The 17,798-nt window shown below is 46.4% G+C and overlaps 1 protein-coding gene across 1 annotated transcript in view; it reads left to right on the top strand.

The window, feature by feature from the left end:
- The first annotated feature begins 1,029 nt into the window (after nt 1-1,029).
- The window catches only part of NAV1 (neuron navigator 1), a 276,840-nt gene continuing 260,071 nt past the window's right edge, over nt 1,030-17,798 (top strand). The window contains exon 1 of the mRNA XM_053606354.1: nt 1,030-2,619. The gene's annotated coding sequence lies outside the window, so the exon portion shown is untranslated. The remainder of the gene's footprint in view (nt 2,620-17,798) is intronic.

The raw sequence follows: 17,798 nt of genomic DNA, 5'->3' as shown, positions 1-17,798 counted from the left end.
ACCCTCGGCATATGGGGCCGGCACCCTACCAACTGAGCCACAGGCGCCGCCCAACTCGGGCTTTTTCCATCCTCTCCTCCCCACAGCCAGGCCTATGCATTTACCTTTTATTGATTTTCATATTTAAGGAAAATCCATTTGATTGATTCAGAGTAACTGAGTCATCACTGTGTTCAGACGAAAACCACTCACAAAGTAGGCACTTGGCAGAGGCCACTTTGGGATGGGTGGGGACCCTGTTTCTTACCCAGACAGTGCTCTGTCCATAGTTGCTCTGGCTTCTCTCTGCTGGTCTCTCCCACCCACCTTCTTTTTCAGTACCTTTCATATACATCCTCTGCCTGTCATCCCCAACCAAACTGGCCTCCCCATCCAACTGTTGTTATGTTCGTCTGTGTGTACAGGTTGATGGGTGGAGGTCTGTGATTGGGACACTTGGAGCAGGGAGAGAGAGGACTTGCATGACCAGCCACTCATAGATGGGAGAAGAATATCAAGCCTATGTACTGATGGAAGGGATTTAGCCCTTCCAAAATTATTGTTTTGGCCTTCTTTTCCATTCTGGGTAGCACCCAAGGAATGGCATCAAGTCAACATTACCAATGTGGATGGGGCCTTATGTCCAGCTTTACAATGGGTAAAGGGGTCAATTCAATCTCTGATACCTGTTTGCAGGCCTACTGCATGGTCCTTGGTCCCTGGTCCTTGAAGGACCAAGGAACTCAGCCAGACCCATCCTAAGAGTCCTCAAGAAATGTCAGTGCTTCTAAAGAATCAGGCTCCCCCTTTGCAGGACAGTGAAAAGCAAGAAAGGATTCCAGTTAGCATATCATTGAATACGAAACTGGGTGCAGGGTTGCAGGATTCTGCAAAGTAACAGCTAGCGCTTATTGAATATTTTACTCTGTGCCAGGCACTATTCTAAGTGTGTCACCTATACTATCTTATTTAATCTAACGAACAATCTTATGAGACAGAAACTATTATTATCCAATTTTATAGATGAAGAGACTGAGGTAGTCAGAGGTTAAAGAATTCATTCAAGTTCGCATGGCCAGATTCAGGATTTGAACCCAGTCTGAGTTAGGAACACACTTTTAGCCATTATACACAGGACAAAGGATGCATCTCAGGTGTCACTCTGCAGCTCCCTTCCTCTCCAGAAAACATTCCCCTCATGGGCAAAAATTATTTGTAAAAAATCTTTTTCCCTATCTTTTGGGAAATACTTGAATGTCACCACTTGTCCACTATCTTGTGTCTCCGTATCTCCTCCTTGTGACTGACTGGGTGGGGGCTCAGACAGGACTGTGGGGGCTCTTATCCTGACTCTGCTCGGACTAGCTGGTTTTGTTGGCAAAGAGCTCTGAGACCCTCCACAGAATGGACAGTTTTGCTTCCTATCCATCAACAACTCCTCCCCAACTTCCAACCCCATCATGCTGGAAATAAATCAGTTCTCAGGTTTGTTGGCTGGAGCTGGACAAGTGTGTGATTTCAGCCTGCTGGGTCCTTGTCTCTCCGCCCCTTTCTCTCTCTGGTACCCTCAGAGCCTGCTCCAGAAGCACGGGCCACCTGATTTCCTTTTGCCCTTTTCCTGCGGAGCCTGGAAGCCTCCAGGCCAGGAGGCAAGGGGTGGAATCCTTGCACTGCCCCGCAGAGAAGTCACTCTAGGTCTGGCCGAGGACCTTCCTCCCGTTCATTCTCTGGGAAAGTGAGAAGTCACTTATTTCACTAAGCACCTACTATCTGGGGGCCATTTCCAGGGCTTCCCTTCTCCACTGCAACTAAGAGTTGTCCCAGCTGAAAGAGCACGAGTTTAGTGGAGTACAGAAGGGATGGACGGGGGTGGCCAGAGTCAAAAGCCGGTGGGGAGGCTGGCCGATCCATCTGCCCCTTTTCCTAAAGGACTGCGGTCGAAGCAGCGGCACCCGGAGGACATGCGGAGGAGGGAGGAAGCCCGGCCTGGAAGTGGTGGTGGCGGGTCCCCAGGCAGAGGAAAGGCTCAATTGTACTAAGGCTTCCTGCCCTGCCAGCTTGCTGCCCCGGTCCTGCCACCAGGCAGCCGCTCTTCTGCGGCAGCCGGGGAGGCGGGGCGGGAAGGCCAAGGCAGTAAAGGGTTACGGGAATAGCTTTCCAATGACAAAGTCTGGAAGCGACCCATGCCTCCGCCCCTCTGCGGGTTAAACTGGCACAGGGCAGGGGGAGGAAAGCGAGGGCGATCTGAGGCAGATACTCTCCTCCCTCCCACCCCCCACCCCCGGCCGCCGGGCACGCCCCTCCCCGGGCCCGCAGCGCAGGCTGCCGGCGTGTGCCTGGGGCAGCGGGTCACCAGGCTCCTCCCCCGGCCGCCGGGCTTGGGGGACGGCACTTTGTTCAGGATGCCTCCTCCCTTCTCATTGTGGGGCCGGGGCCGGCGGCAGCCCTATTGCGAGGCCGGAGGCCGGAGCGCTCAGCTGACGCTACGACTAGTGTGAGGGGCTGACTCGGCCCGGGGAGCTCCGCGAAACTTTCTACTTGCGACGAGCGGGCTCCGGGAGCGGCTGCTCCGGGGGATGCGCGACTCTGCGCGGCGGCGGCAGCGGCGCGGACCCCGAGCCGGGCAGGGCAGGCGCGCCGGTGAGTGGCCGGCGCGGGGCGGTCGCGGCGCTGAGTGTCTGCGGCTCCCTACTTTGCGGGGCTAGGCTGGCGGGTCCTGCGAGGCCAGGGCCAAGCCCCGTGGTAGGTGAGCTTGGTGCCCGAGGGAGGCTGCGGGCTGGGCTCAGGAGAGGCGCTAGAATAACAACGAAGATGCTGACGGCTTCCAGGGAAGGTGCGTGCCCAGACGTCCTTATGGGACTGAGAGTCTGGTCCTGGAGTGAACTCTCTAGGGTCTATCCAGTTACACCTCTGAGCCTCAGTTTCCCACTTTGTGAAAACCTGCAATTTAAAGTGCGTTGAGATCTTGTAATCAGAGACACCAAGTGCTGGGTTATTACACACACACACACACACACACCACATTCCGCCCTTCTCCCCCTTTTTTTGCAGTTTTGGCCGGGACCGGGCTTGAACCCACCATCCACGGTATATGGGACCGGCGCCACAGGCGCCGCCCAATCTTCTCTCCCTTTCTTTGAAACAAGAGTTAAACTCTTCTTCCATTCTAGCAAACCCAGCAGAAGACAGCAGAACAGCTGGGGCAGGTGACCTTGCGGGCCGTTCCAGAAAATGTTCCCTGGGTCCCCAGAATCCTCTGAGAAGCGCCATCCCGCCAGTCTCCCTGAAGCTGTCCTCCCAGGCGCCTGCCCAGAGCGTCTGGGAACCGAGAAAGCGTTCCCGGACAGGGGAGAGAGGAGAAAGGAGAGGTTGGAGGAACACAGGGAGCTCACCTGAGCGCTCCTGGTCCTTGGACCCTTGTGGTTCCTTCCATTCCCCAGATCCAACAAAAGCTGGTCGTAGGATAAAGAATCAGACTAAATCTGCAGTGGGCAGAGGGGGGTGGCAGGGACAGGGGAGGACGTGAGTGATAGGTGGTGGAGGCGGTGCGCAGGAGTGACGTCCACCCAGCAGAGAGGGTTCCTTGTCCACCAGAGTAGAACACAGGAAAATCAGCTGGTGAGTCAATGGGACTTTGTTAGGACAGTCACAGGGCGCAGCTGGCGCCGGCTTAAGGGAAGCGCTGGATCCCCCCTTGATAACATGCTGTTTATCTGGCTTCCTGTTTCAGCGATTGGGATACCATTGGCTGGTTCAAATTCAGTGCTGAGAAGCCTGCGGCCACGTTTGCTCTGCAAAAGCGGAGGGCCTGCCCGGGTTTTCATATTGTGGGCTATCTCTTGTCCATCCCCCCCCCCCCATGAGGTCCTCTGCAACTCACTTATAATGGGGCTAAAGACTTCAGGCTAAAGTCTTCAGGCTAAAGACACGTGTGACTCCAGCTTGCTTACGAAATTTTTTATCCTGCTTAGATAAATTAGATCAATTACAGGATCTGTAATTGCAGAGACCTTGGCTCCCTTCAAGCTAAAGACAGGTGTGACTCCAGCTTGCTTATGAAATTTTTTATCCTGCTTTGAATTTTGGTGTGTCTTTGAGTTTAACCCGAGAAGGGAGACCAAGGGAACAGCTGTAATGATGGATTTCCTTTTCTGAGATGAACTTTACCTTAGTATGTGGTTTCACCATTGGTTTCTAGGGGAAGTTTTAGATCAGTTTGTAATTCTCCATTTGGCTATGTTGCTAATGACCTGGATGATCCCAAAGCAAATAATTCCTCACTTCTCTGCCCTGGTTTTCACTTCTCTAAAATGGAGCTGGGGAAATTGCTACTGCTGGAAGAATAGCGATGCTTTTTTCAGATCCATATTCCAGCCTGATTCCCCTCTGAGGGAATGAACCTGAACTTCCCAGGTAAGGGAGAGCAGCCCCTAATCTGAACTCCTCCATCAATTTATCTAAACTCCTTTCAGGGCAGGTCTCACATTTCTGCTTGTTATTTTATTTTTATCTTATTTTATTTTATTTTTATTGATTGTTGGTGCATAATATTTTGTTTTTTTTTAGACATTGGGTATTTGTATACATGCCTTTCTGTGAATGCCTTCCAGCCAAATACCCTACTGACTACCCCAACACCCAGGACACAGTAGGCACTTTATAGATATTTGCCAAATGAATAAATTTGGGGAGGGAAGATCTAAGTACTACTCAGAGGCTTCCCATTTAACTCAAGTGCCCATTTATTCATTTTTGGGGGGGTTGATTTACTTCGTTCCTGCTTTCCCCCTCAATACATGGACCATAATGGGTTGACTTGCCTGTAGGAAAGTGGGGAAGCTTTAAGCATTGGGGACCTTTTCTGGGATCTGGCTTCTTTGGTAACCTTGGCCTGGGGAAATTGAAAACAGGAACGCTGTTCTTCCTTCACTTGTCTAGTCTGGCCCCCTTCTGAGTCCATGTGAGTCTCTAGTATCAACTCAGTTTTGGCCTAGTAGAAAAGAGTGGCCTAGAATAGAAAATTCCCCTGTCTATTTTTCAATATTACTTCCTCCTTCTTTTAAAGTTCTTTTGAATTCTTAAAGGGTTTGACCTTCAAGAAAAACTAGAATGTCAAAGTTAAAAGGATCTCCACCCCTTTACAGACAAGAATCCAAGGCCTACTGAAGGGCAGGGATGGGCTTTGAGCCACACAGCTGGGCACTACAGAAGCAGCCCAGACCACAGTGACTCCCGTTCCCACTCCCGTTCAGCAAATCACCTCTTTGCACTCAGAATTTTTCTGTCCGTGATATTTCCATCTGTTGATGACAGATGTTACTTAGTTGTTTGCAAGAGAGAAGAACAGAAACATAGCACGAGGTAAGAAGAGCTATCTCAGTGATGGAACCAACTACTGACTTTCAGATTCTTGGGAACGGGGAAAGTTAAGAAATGTAGCAATACTTGGCAAATACTTCATCTTTCTGGCCCCAAGTCACACACACAAAAAAAAAAAAAAGAAAGAGAAAAGAAAAAAATTAAATTAAAAACACTTTAAGTTTTTTCTTCAACTAAAAAACCCCACCAACTTTTCTAGTGAAAAATACCCTCTCCCAAATAGTTTCCTGGGCCTAATCTGTTCTTTCAACCTCCTAGGAAGGCTGACTCAGATCTGATTTCCTCCAAGGGGGCTGGGATTTTGTTTCACAGCTTCCTGTGACTCTTGAGACGTGAAGGGAGGCAGGATGGCTGAGACCCAGTGACCCAGGCCACTCTGACCTGCCTGTGAATGTGGTTCAGTTTCTTACACATGTCCTGTACAGTCTGCACTACCATTCTCATCAAATTTCTTTGCTGTGCCTAATTTTAATATGAGATGCACTAATATGCATAAAAAATGAAAGGCGCTGATGCATGTGCCTCCACCAAGGACTGTTAATAACAAGATGTTTCCACTTCAAAGGACTCCAAGACTGTTCTGATGTCTGATGCTCTGAGAGCTTTCATAAATGGAATTGGTTCTTAATTTCCTTTTTGGATTGCCCATTGCTGGTGTATAGAAACAGAACTGATTTTTCTGTGTTGATCTGGTATCATGTAACTTTGCTAAATTTGTTTATTAGCTCTAGTAGCTTTTTTGTGTATGGATTATTTGTGATTTTATAGATACAGGATCATGTCAACTGTGAATAGAGATAGTTTTACTTCTTCCTTTCCAATCTGGATGTCTTTTATTTCTTTTTCTTGCCTAATTGCTCTGGCTAGAGCTTTAATACAGTGTTGAGTAGCAGTAGTGAAAACCTGTATCCTTCTGATCCTAGGGGGAAAGATTTTAGTCTTTGAGTATAATGTTAGCTGTGGGTTCTTCATAAATGCCTTTTATCAAGTTGAGAAAATTTTCTTGTATTTCTAGTTTTATAAGTGTTTTTATCATGAAAAGTGCGGAATTTTGTCTAGTATTTTTTTCTGTATTACTTGAGATAATATGTGTGATTTTTTTTCCCTTCGTTCTATCAATGTGCTACATTACATTGATTATTTTTCTTAATACTTTACATTGAATCACCTTTGTGTTTTGGGAATAATTTCCTCTGAAAGTTTTTTTAATATGCAAAATTTCATTTCTTTCATTTAAAAAGGCAATAAAATTTGACAAAGTGCTGACATTTTACAATTGGGTAGGTTGATGCATGTAAATTATTTTTTATTTTAATTACTTTAAACATTTAAAATATACAGCCCGTAACATTATTTACTGTTTTCACTACTTTTAGGCACACGGTTCAGTGGAATTAAATACATCCACATTGTTAGGTAATTATCAGCCATCTCTGAAACTTTTTTCTTTCCAAAGTAAAACTCAGTACCCATTATAGAATAACTCCCTTCCCTGGCAACCATCATTCTACTTCCCATCTATATGAATTTGTGAACACTTTTTAATAGCTGGAAAGTCAGGGCTTTGAAGCAATAAAAGGTTAAAGGGCTTTATCTCCCTGTTTTCTAAACAATCTCTCAACAACTCCCCCAGCCCGAGACATGACTGGCCCAGATGTGGAGAGGAACTGATTTCTGGTCACCAGGAGGCTCTGAGGGCACCAAGCCCAGCCTCAGCTTGAACTTCATTTCCTCTAGCTTAGTGATCCTCAATCTTGGTTGCGTATTAGCATCACCTAGGGAGCTTTTAAAAATTACTAATTCCTGGGCCCATCCTTAGAAATTCAGCGGCAGTTGGTTTGTAATGTGGCTTCAGTGTCTGTCATTTTTAAAAGCCCCCTAGGTGATTTCTGATGCACTGTGAGGGTTAGAACTACTCAATGGTTGAGCTGATTTACTCCCTGGAACCCTTGACCGGTCACAGCTTTCAATGACGCAATTCTCTCCCCATCTGGTCAATAACACTGACCCACTTTACATCCTTTCCCTGATTTTAAAATCCATTTGTAAACAGAGTAAATGCCAGCTTCCATAGATTTAAACTTTTGAAGTTGGAAAGAACCTTAACTGTCATGTAGCTTTTTTTCCCAGATACAGCAGGCCTCCCCATCCCGAAACATTCATACAAGGAGTCGTCCAGCTTGAACACCTTTGTTGCTGGAGAACTCTCAACAACAGTATGTTGAAATCCTCTTAGTCCATACTTGGACATCTCTGTCTTTCAGATTCCTCCTTGTTTTAATCCGTCATGGGTATGGCTTCCACCCATTGATGAAAGATACAAAAAGTTTAGTGGGCTTCACCAAAATGCATCCTAAATGAAGTGGGGAATATTAAAAGTATGTCATGCAGAACGAATGTAATTGACTGCAAAGTGTCAGCCTTTCAGCATTTGGAAGCAGCTATCATATGTCTAGTCTCTTTTCCTCTCTGGTCTCACTCATCACTAGATGAGTCTTCGGGTATTTTCAGGGAAGATGTATGATGTAACAACAAGATTTTGAGCCATGAAATGAGTCAGACTTGGAGTCAAGGTTTAAATCTTGACTTTGTATGTGAAGTCCTTTAGCACACGTTGAATATTCAGGTGGTACTGGCAGCTGAGATTATATCCTCCATTGGCACCGTTATTGCTGTTTGTGTGACCTTAGGCAAGGCACAGTGCCTCTTAGAGTGTCAGTTTCTTTCCCAGGAAAAGAAGAATGAAAATGCCTTATTCATAGGACAATGTTTCTCAACTAGCCTGACTATAACCTCCTCCTTCCCCACCTCCCCAGCACATACAGAGGACACACACATACCCACCACAGTGATTCCTGAGATCTGGCAAGTTTAGGAATTGCAATCAGAGAGTGATTGCATGCATCAAGTGAGACCCTGGTAGACCTGACCCAGTCCCTGCGATGCTCTGTGTGTGTGCTCAGTAAACGCCAGATTCCTCCTCTCCCCCACCCTTCTTACTACCCTGTTTCCCCAAAAATAAGACAGTGTCTTATTTTAAGGTGTGCTCCCAAAGATGGTCTAGGTCTTATTTTCAGGGGACATCTTATCTTTCCTGTAAGTAGGTCTTATTTTCGGAGGATGTCTTATTTTCGGGGAAACAGGGTACATATACTCATCACCCTTAGAATCCGCAAGGATTTTTCTGCATTTGAATGTGTTACATCTAGCAGGAAATGCAGCACTCCATTTATGAGCTTACTGGCACAGATCAGCCAAAGGCAGATCACCCATTATCAGTTAGGCAAAACAGATTATTTTTTTTCCAATTTGTCGATTGCCCCTGAAAACCTAAGAACTGGGCTGCCTAGCAGAGATAAATGAAGGCTTAAAAGGTGAGAGTCTGACTTTATCTTTTAATCTTTACCTTTTTTGATTGAGTTGTTTCATTTGCTTTCATGTTATCTAATTTTTTGGTTGACTCTAAGCACAGCATAGCATAGGTCCTCAATAAATTATTGCTGGAGTCATTTACCAGTGCCTCTTTCCCCAGTTCATTGGTGCAGGTAATTGAGTTGACTGGGGAGGAGTATCTGAGTTCTGGGTAGTGCCAAGATGCCAACTGGTCTCTTCCCGCTTTCCTCTTAACAAAGGAGAGACAGCTGAGGAGACACACGGTTAGGGAACTTCAGCCAGGGCCCCAGCTCAGCAGCTGCCTGCCTTGTCTCTTATTTGGGACAGTTCTATAAGGTTCCTTTACCCTCAGAAGGAGAGCTGGATTGCCTGCTCATACCGTGGTATGCTGCTGTCTGTTAGCCCCCAAACCTTTGTGCTCTCCATAAGCCTCTGGGCATGGTCAACCTTACCAAGGAGCCTTAAAAAGTATCAGCAAAGCTCGCCCCTATCTCACTGGGCAGGACTGAAGAAACTGCATCCTCAGGCTTTGTGCCTAATTCCCAGTGGGAGGAGAAAGTTAAGGTGCTTTCCAGTGTTGCAAATCCCCTGCCATGAGGTTTTATTTTGAAAACTGTCAAATCCATAGAGAAGGTGAAATCTTAGCACAATGAATGTCTAGATCAGTGATTTTTCAACCTGTGTGCCATGATAGGATCTTAGATGTGCTGTGAAAATCTTTAAAGATCATGAATTAAATTATTTTCGAAAGAAGTTGACAGCACAATAAGTATATTCTTTTTATTTAATTTTTTTTGATCAACACAATTTAAGCGTGCCACCAAAGTTTAACATATAGGTTCAAGTATGCCATGATATAAAAAGGGTTGAAAAACACTGGTCTGGATTCACTGATTGTTAACATTTTGCTATCCTGTGCATTTTCATGCGCTCTATTTGTAGATAAATATAAAACTTTTTTCTGAGCCAACTTAAACCTTAAATACTTCAGCACTTATTTCTCAAGAACAAGGACATCCTTAATACCACAACCACACCAAATAATATTGAATTTAGCAGAATTATTTAATATGTGATTCATATTCAAATTTCCTGGTTGTTCTCCATGTGCCTCTTTTTTTTTTTCCTTGAGACAAAGCCTCAATCTGCCACCCTGGGTAGAGTGCTATGACGTCACAGCTCACAGCAACCTCAAAATCCTGGGATTAAGTGATTCTCTTGCCTCAGCCTCCCAAGTAGCTGGGACCACAGGCACCTGCCACAATGCCCAGCTATTTTTGGTTTGGTTGTAGTTGTCATTGTTTGGCAGGCCCAGGCTGGATTCGAACCCACTAGCTCTGATGTATGTGGCTGGCACGCTAACTGCTTGAGCTACAGGCACCGGGTCCCCCATGTGCCTCTTAACAGTGATGCACTTTTTCTCAATCCATAGCCAACTGAGTGGGGGGCCTGAATTATAGTTTTTTCTCCTGGTAGAGGGATATAAATTGGGATAGTGATTCCGTGGATGAGAGACATTGTAACTTACATCATTTCATTTAATCTTTACAACCACTTAGTGAGATAGGCACTAGTATTCTCTTCATGTTACTGGGGCAGAAATTGTGGTTCAGGGAGTTACCTAAATTGCCCCCAAATGGGATGAACCATTATGACCATTCTCTGCTGAGTGTCATAAAGTAATTATAGAAAATTAAAAGATTGTGTTTGTAAAAAGCTTTGTGCCCTTCACATTCCTTATCCTCTTCACCAAGTCTTACAAGGTGTTAGGACAGCACAGTTGAGGAAAGTGAGACTGAGACCCTCTGAGGCTGGGATAAACACCATTTCCATAGTAGAGTCATGTAAATGACACTTCCTGGTAATCTTTAAGCAAAGCTCAGAAGATGTCGTTATTGTAGTTGCTGGGCAGACCATAACTGGCAATCAGCAAAAGTGTAACTGAGTAAAAAAGAGAGGTAAGAGAGAAGGAGGGAAGGATGGGGTTGTCTCCAACATTGTCATCCCAGACCAAGGGGGTTCAAGAGAGCCTGCCAAAGTGTTAGAAAACATGTGACCAAATTTTAAGATTAAAGATACAAAACAACTCAAAAAAAGAGCTAAAATCAAATAGTGGGAGGGAAGGAAGGGAAAAGTGGTAGGTGTTGTGTAAATGTTCTATCCTCGTCTGACTCGTCTGGTAATGATAGATACCGTCTAAAGGTGACAAAGCAGGGAATGGAGTTATTAGTGTATATCTGAAAGTTATAGGGATAGCCACCAAAAGAACTAATAACTGAAACCTATTTGGACAATAGGATGGGTTTGGGAAGAGGTGGGACAGGAAACTGTTGCTTGTTGTTACAAGGTCTTCTGACAGTTTGTTTCATGGTGACGGCAAAAGGCAGGCTTTGAATTCAGGTATCCTGGTTTCTAAATACACAGAGGGAACAGGTAAAAAGGCCCTGAGGGAAACTTCTCTGCTATCCTAAGCCAAAAGAGAAAAGTCTCCCTTAAGACCTGGGTGCCCCTGGGCACACTTACCCAGAGAGGACCCCAGGACATAGCATGTCCCTACACGCCACATCCCATGTGAAGTGCTACTCTTTTTGTTATAAAATTTTAATAGCATTTGTATAATGTTGCTTTTAAAAGTATTTGTACATCAACAATTCATTTATTAATAATTTAAAATTGATTATTTTTGGTAACCCTGAGTACTTTCTACTCTGAGTTGAAATTATAGGAATGTGAGGAAAATTGTATGTACAAGTTATTCACAAATGTAATGCATTTTTGTGGAAGCTAAATTTCAATATTGAAGCAGTTGACACAGCATTACATTTTGCTTAAGTCTGGATTAATTTCAATTTTGTGGTTTTATTTTTGTGTCTTAGAGCCCATGGCATTTTTTTTCCATTGGCCCCGGAAAAGCTCCTTGACTCTGGGCCTTCCATCCTGGAAATGGGTGGGGTGGGTGGTAAGTGCAGGTGTGGCCCTGCAGCTATCTCCTGGTGTTTTACACCCACACCACTCTGGGGCAGACATACTTGACCTTGAGGACAAGTGCAACTTGGCTGAAGTCCCATGACCCAAATCCCATCCTCCTACCAAATCCTTCCTTGGGCCTTTACTGGAAGAAGTTCCTCTTATGTAAGGCACCATCCTCACTGAGTGACTTTATAGCCAACATCTCATTTACTCTTCATGGCAACCCTATGAAATGAGCAGGATAAGCATTCTTTCTACAGATGGTGAAAACAGGATTCAGAGAGGCTAAGTAACTTACCCAAAGCCACACTGCTTCAGGGAATGAAGTGAGAAACCCAGTCTTTTGACTCCTGGTTTTATCCTTTCCAATACACACGAAGTCCATATATAACAGAAGTGGGCAGTGTCTCATGGAACTTAACCACAGACATGTCTGTTAGACAAATGCAGAAATCACGTTGAGTTTTAAAATTAACTTTGCTATTGCATTTATTTTGACAAGTCCTTAAGATTTATTTTTCAATAAAAGCTACTGGAAAGTACATCACCAATTTTATCATTTCTGCTGATTTTTACCAGTCAAAGAAACAATGTGAGAGTGTCATGTTTTGAGTTCTGTTTCTCATTTTCTCATCAGAGTTGAAAATAACCATTATATGTGAATTTAGGTTTTTATTAGGCTGGCAACCCATTAAAAAGTCCTTTGCTTTTTAGCCGGTCTGGAGCTAAAAAATTGGCCTTCGAGTTACACATATCCTGTGAAATCCAATCCTCTCTGTCACTCATTACCAATCTCCCTGCCTTCTTACTAAATGTCATCACAAAGATGCCACATCACATCTCTGAGTCATGTCCCCACTTCCTCTTGATGACCATGGTCAGAAAAAAATCAAGAGGCCACAGGGACACCTAGTAAGTGACCGCAGGGTTGGGGTGGCTGTGGGAAGTGGGTGGGAAGAGCCATTGCTGAGCTGGCCACAGACACCATGACACTCTTGCCCCCACCTCCAGTCCCAGACAAAGGCTTCTGTGTTTGGCATGGCAGGGCTGGGGCCAGATGCTGAGTGGGAGCAGGCGCACTGATACAGTCTGGGAAATGCCGCCCAAGGCAGAGAAAAGCCCTTAAGGCCACGCTCAGCTGGAGTTAGCACCTGGAAGTGGCCTGGCTGGGTCCTGGCACATGGTATAGGGGCCCAGGAAACATTTCCTTGCGGTGAGGGATGGGGGAAAAGGTTCTGTTTAAGCTTAGGCTTAAGTGAGGGGCAGATAGGAATGAATATTCTTCCCCTTTCTCCCAAGTACCCTTTGTCCTGAATTTCCCTGGGTTGCTCAGAGGCCACCTTCTTACTTCCTCAGCCTGTCCCTGACATTGGGCCTCTGAGGCAGGTGGTGTGGCAGAAGATGCACAGACGTTGGGGTCCACCTGACCTGGGTTCCTACGACCTTCCTGAGTGTGAATCTTCTCATCTCTAGAATGGAGAGGGTAATACTGACCCTACAGATCCGTGAGGTTCGTCCTGGGTGTTCAGCACCATCTGTTGTAAAGCTGATGTTGGTCATTACCGTTGTCAGTAATCTGGAAGTCCCTGTGTCCAGGGAGGTTATGTGAGGGAGGGCAAAGGCACCGAGCGAAGCCAGGGATGCCTCCAGCCTTGGGCTCCCAGCCCTGCAGATGACATTTCTGGGTGGATTTATCCCCAAAGGCATGTTTATAAACCAGACAAGGGGAAATGTTTCCCTGTCTGAGGGTCGGATGGACTGGGGCTGGGAGGGTCATCTGCGGTGCCGGCTCTGAGACATATGGTCCCTATGGGCCCCATTGGGCTCCAGACTGCAGGCCTCTGGGGGTGGGGAGAGTGGAGTGGCCTGGGGTTTTGTTTGGCAAAGCCTGCCTATTATCTGGCCCAGGCTGTGTTTCCAGGCCATTATAAATAGCACTGGCTTCAGAAGGAGGAGTCACAGATGCGGCTGAGGCAAAGTATATAGGAAGGTGGGAGATTTGAAATGATGAACAGGAGGCTTACGGGCATAAATACAGGCTGGGGCCATCTCCATGGTGATAGGACACCAGGCAGGGCTCAGCCTGCATGACTTTGAAGTGAAAGCTTGACTCACAAAGCCAGAAAGAGCCTGTGCTCGGTGGTCCATGGGCCAGGGTTGCCACCCTGTTTGCTGCCATCTGTCTCTTTGTAGAGAGACCTGGGCTGCTGCTGAAACCCCGCCAGGGCACTGGAAAGAGCTTGAGCAAGATTTCAGGTCTAGCCTATCCACCTTGGGCAGCCTTTCCCTCCAACTGAGAGGGAAGGAACTCATTTCTCTTTTCTTTTGTTCTATCTACTCTATTGTGATTGAGGTGGAATTTACAAATAGTGAAATGCAGAGATCCTAAGTGTCCAGTCTGATGTATTTTTGACAAATGAATACCGCCCCCGTAGCCCCGCTGTATGACCCACCCCAATCTGGAAATAGAACATTTCCATCAGCTCACATTCCCCCCATCCCTCTCAAGAGTGCACCCCCACCCAACCGCTGCTTCGGTGTACTCATTTGTCTCATCATAGATTATTAGTTTTGCCTGTCCTTGGACTTCATATAAGTGGAATCACGTGGTAGTTTTATTTTGTGTCTGGCTTCTTGGCTCAACATAATATTTTTGAGATTCATGTTGAATGATATAGATTGCTCTTTTTAATTTCCTATGGATGAACATGACACAATTGGTTTATGGGGAAAACTTTAGATTCCTTTCATTGTTTTAGGATTCACATCTATCAAGCATTGATACACTGCCAGATTTTGAGAGTTAAGATGGTAGATTCTTAGTAGAATCTTTCAAGTCTTCATGGTGTCATCTTCTTTGTTCCAGACCAATTCGTCTTCTCTGTGGCTTCCTATAAAAGGCCACAGTGCCTTTTCTTTCCTTCTTGGCCTGGAGTCACCTTTAGCTCCTGGAACTGAGAAATTCAGATCACTGGGAGAGGTACCCCTGAGTTCTCCACAAAACAGAATGTTGTTTTCTGACCTGGACTAAGCTGGTGTGTGTTGACGGGCAAGAGTGTCTGACCCTGCATGTAGGAAACATGGGGGCATGTGCAAGACTTGAGCCTGTGGTGTTAAGACACCAGCAGCCCAGAGCAGGGAAGTGACATGATGACACTGTTTTAGGTACTATGTCTGCTTTGTTCATCAAGGGGAATCCAGCACCCAGCCTGGAACCTGGCACACAGTGGGTATTCAATAAAGATTTGTGGTATGAACAGAGTGTTGGAATGAACCAATGGCTTGGAAGAGGGGGAGTTGGGCTGGAAGATGAACTATCATGTTCGTGACCTGGAATGTCTCTGCTAGGGCAGCTCTGCTAAGGAAAGAAAGGAAGAACCGGTGGGAAAGACTTTTTACAAAAGAAACTAAACAGGACTTAATCACATTGGAAGGAGAATCAAAAAGGTGTGCAGGGCTCAGCACCTGTGGCTCAAGTGGCTAAGGCGCCAGCCACATACCCCTGAGCTGGTGGGTTCGGATCCAGCCTGAGCCCGCCAGACAACAATGACGGCTGCAACCAAAAAATAGCCGGGCGTTGTGGTGGGCACCTGTAGTCCCAGCTACTTGGGAGGCAGAGGCAGGAGAATTTCTTGAGCCCAGGAGTTGGAGGTTGCTGTGAGCTGTGATGCCACAGCACTCTACCCAGGGTGACAGCTTGAGGCTCTGTCTCCAAAAAAAAAAAAAAAAGGTGTGCAGCCTTTTTGGAAGAATACTGGATGGACAGTTGAGTTTCCCTTGTGCCTTTTAGCGTGTAACCTGGGTAACTCATTTAACCTTAGTCTTAAAGTCCTTCTCTGTCAAATGGGCATAAGACCATGTGCCAGTTTGCTGGGACCGCCATAACAAAGTACCACAAACTGGGTGCCTCAAAGCAACAGAAATATATTGTCTCAGTTCTGGGGGGTTAGAAGTCCAACCAGTGGGGGGTTATGACGGCAGGGCCAACATCAATTCCTCTGAACTTGTGGTGGAGAATCCTTTTTGCCCCTTCTAGCTTCTGGTGTTTGCTAGCAGTCCTTGGTGTACACTGGCTTCTAAGTGCATCACTCCAGTCTCTGCTTCCATCTTTTTTTTTTTAGAGATGAGTCTTACTTTGTCACCCTTGGTAGGGTGCTGTGGCATCACAGCTCACAGCAACCTCCAGCTCTTGGGCTCAGGTGATTCTCTGGCCTCAGCCTCCCGAGTAGCTGGGACTACAGGCACCTGCCACAATGCCTGGCTATTTTTTTGTTGCAGGTTAGCTGAGGCTGGGTTTGAACCTGCGATCCTACTCCCTGAGCCATAGGCACCGCTGTTTCCCTGCATCCTTACATGGCCATCTCTTCTCCGTGGTCTTCACATCACCTTCCGTCTGTATGTGTCTGTTCAACTTTCCCTCTTCCTGTAAGTCCACCGGTCACATTGGATCAGGGGCCTACCCAACTCCAGTACGACCTCATCTTGACTAATCTGCAATAACCTTATTTCCAAATAAGGTCACATTCTCACATTCTGAGATACTGGGAGTTAGCACTTTGACCATCTTTTTTGGTGACACAATTCAACCCATAACATACCACCTGCCTCATGAGATTGAATGAGACAATCTTTTGTAATTGTGATGGGTTAGGCAATTTTTTATTTTTTGAGACAGAGCCTCAAGCTGTCGCCCTGGGTGGAGTGCTATGGCATCACAGCTCACAGCAACCTCCAACTCCTGGGCTCAAGCAATTCTCTTGCCTCCACCTCCCAAGTAGCTGGGACCACAGGTGCCCGCCACAACACCCGGCTATTTTTTTTTTTTTTTTTTGGTTGCAGCTGTCATTGTTGTTTGGTGGCCCTGGGCTGGATTTGAACACACGAGCTCAGGTGTATGTGGCTGGCGCCAAGCCGGGTTAGGCAATTATTGAGAATGACTTTAGCCGAGGACTTGCTTTTAACTTTCCACGTGACCTCGTGCAAATCTCTTCTCCTGTCTGCTCTCAGTACACTTGTCTACAAAATTTGATCTCCAAAGTCATCTCCAGATGTAAATCTTTTCTTTCTTTTTTTAGAGACAGAGTCTCACTTCGTCACCCTCAGTAGAGTGCTGTGGCATCACAGTGCACAGCAACCTCCAGCTCTTGGGTTTAGACGATTCTCTTGCCTCATCCTCCCAAGTAGCTGGGACTACAGGTGCCCGCCACAATGCCTGGCTATTTTTTTGTTGTTGTTTTTTGTTGCTGTTTGGCTGGGGCCAGGTTTGAAACCCGCCACCCTTGGTATATGGGGCCAGCACCCTACTCACTGAGCCACAGGGCTGCCCTCAGATGTAAATCTTATAAATCTTTGCCCCTGGGGTTCTGAAGGTTTGAATCTGGGGACATGGGAGAGTTGTTGGGCCACTAAAAGCTATGAGGAAGTCAGGAAGGAGAGCCAGTTTGGGGGTCAAAAGATGCTTCCTCTAAGTTCTACCTCAATTTGGAGATTCAGCTTCCTTCTCCTTGTGGCTGGGACCCTGGAAACATCCTCCATCCCCACCCCTGTGCTGTCCCCTCACCTTGGTGAGGCCTAGAAGGAAGGAGGCCTGCTATAAATAGCAACCTGGGATCCAAAGGTCCTCTTCCTGTGCAGGAAACAGAGCAGCCCAATGGGGCAGGAAAAAGGTGTTTCCGAAAAAGAGGCCAGAAGAGGGAGAGGGGAAGTGGGAGCAAGGTGTGTTCCCGGGTGCTGGAGGAAAGGGTCTGTGAAGGCAGCTGTAGGGGAAGGAAGGGTTAGTGGATGGGTTTAGTGCCAGCTTTGGGGCTGGTATAATGGCTCTGCTTGGGGTCTGCCATTCAAGAATGCCATGAGAACAGTCAGTGAAAAAGGCCCAAGAGTGTTTGAGCTGATAGACTTTAAGATTTCAGGTTCAATTGGGCAGCGCCTGTGGCTCAAAGAGTAGGGCGCCGGTCCCATATGCCAGAGGTGGCGGGTTCAAACCCATCCCCGGCCAAAAAACACACACACACACACACACACACAAAAAAAAATTTCAGGTTCAAGAAAGAGGATGAAAATGCCACATACAGGGAGGG

This window comes from Nycticebus coucang, chromosome 10 (assembly GCF_027406575.1).
Source record: "Nycticebus coucang isolate mNycCou1 chromosome 10, mNycCou1.pri, whole genome shotgun sequence".
Taxonomy (NCBI): domain Eukaryota; kingdom Metazoa; phylum Chordata; class Mammalia; order Primates; family Lorisidae; genus Nycticebus; species Nycticebus coucang.
The sequence above is the reverse complement of the archived record's forward strand: the minus strand, read 5'-3'. Positions and strand labels throughout refer to the sequence as shown.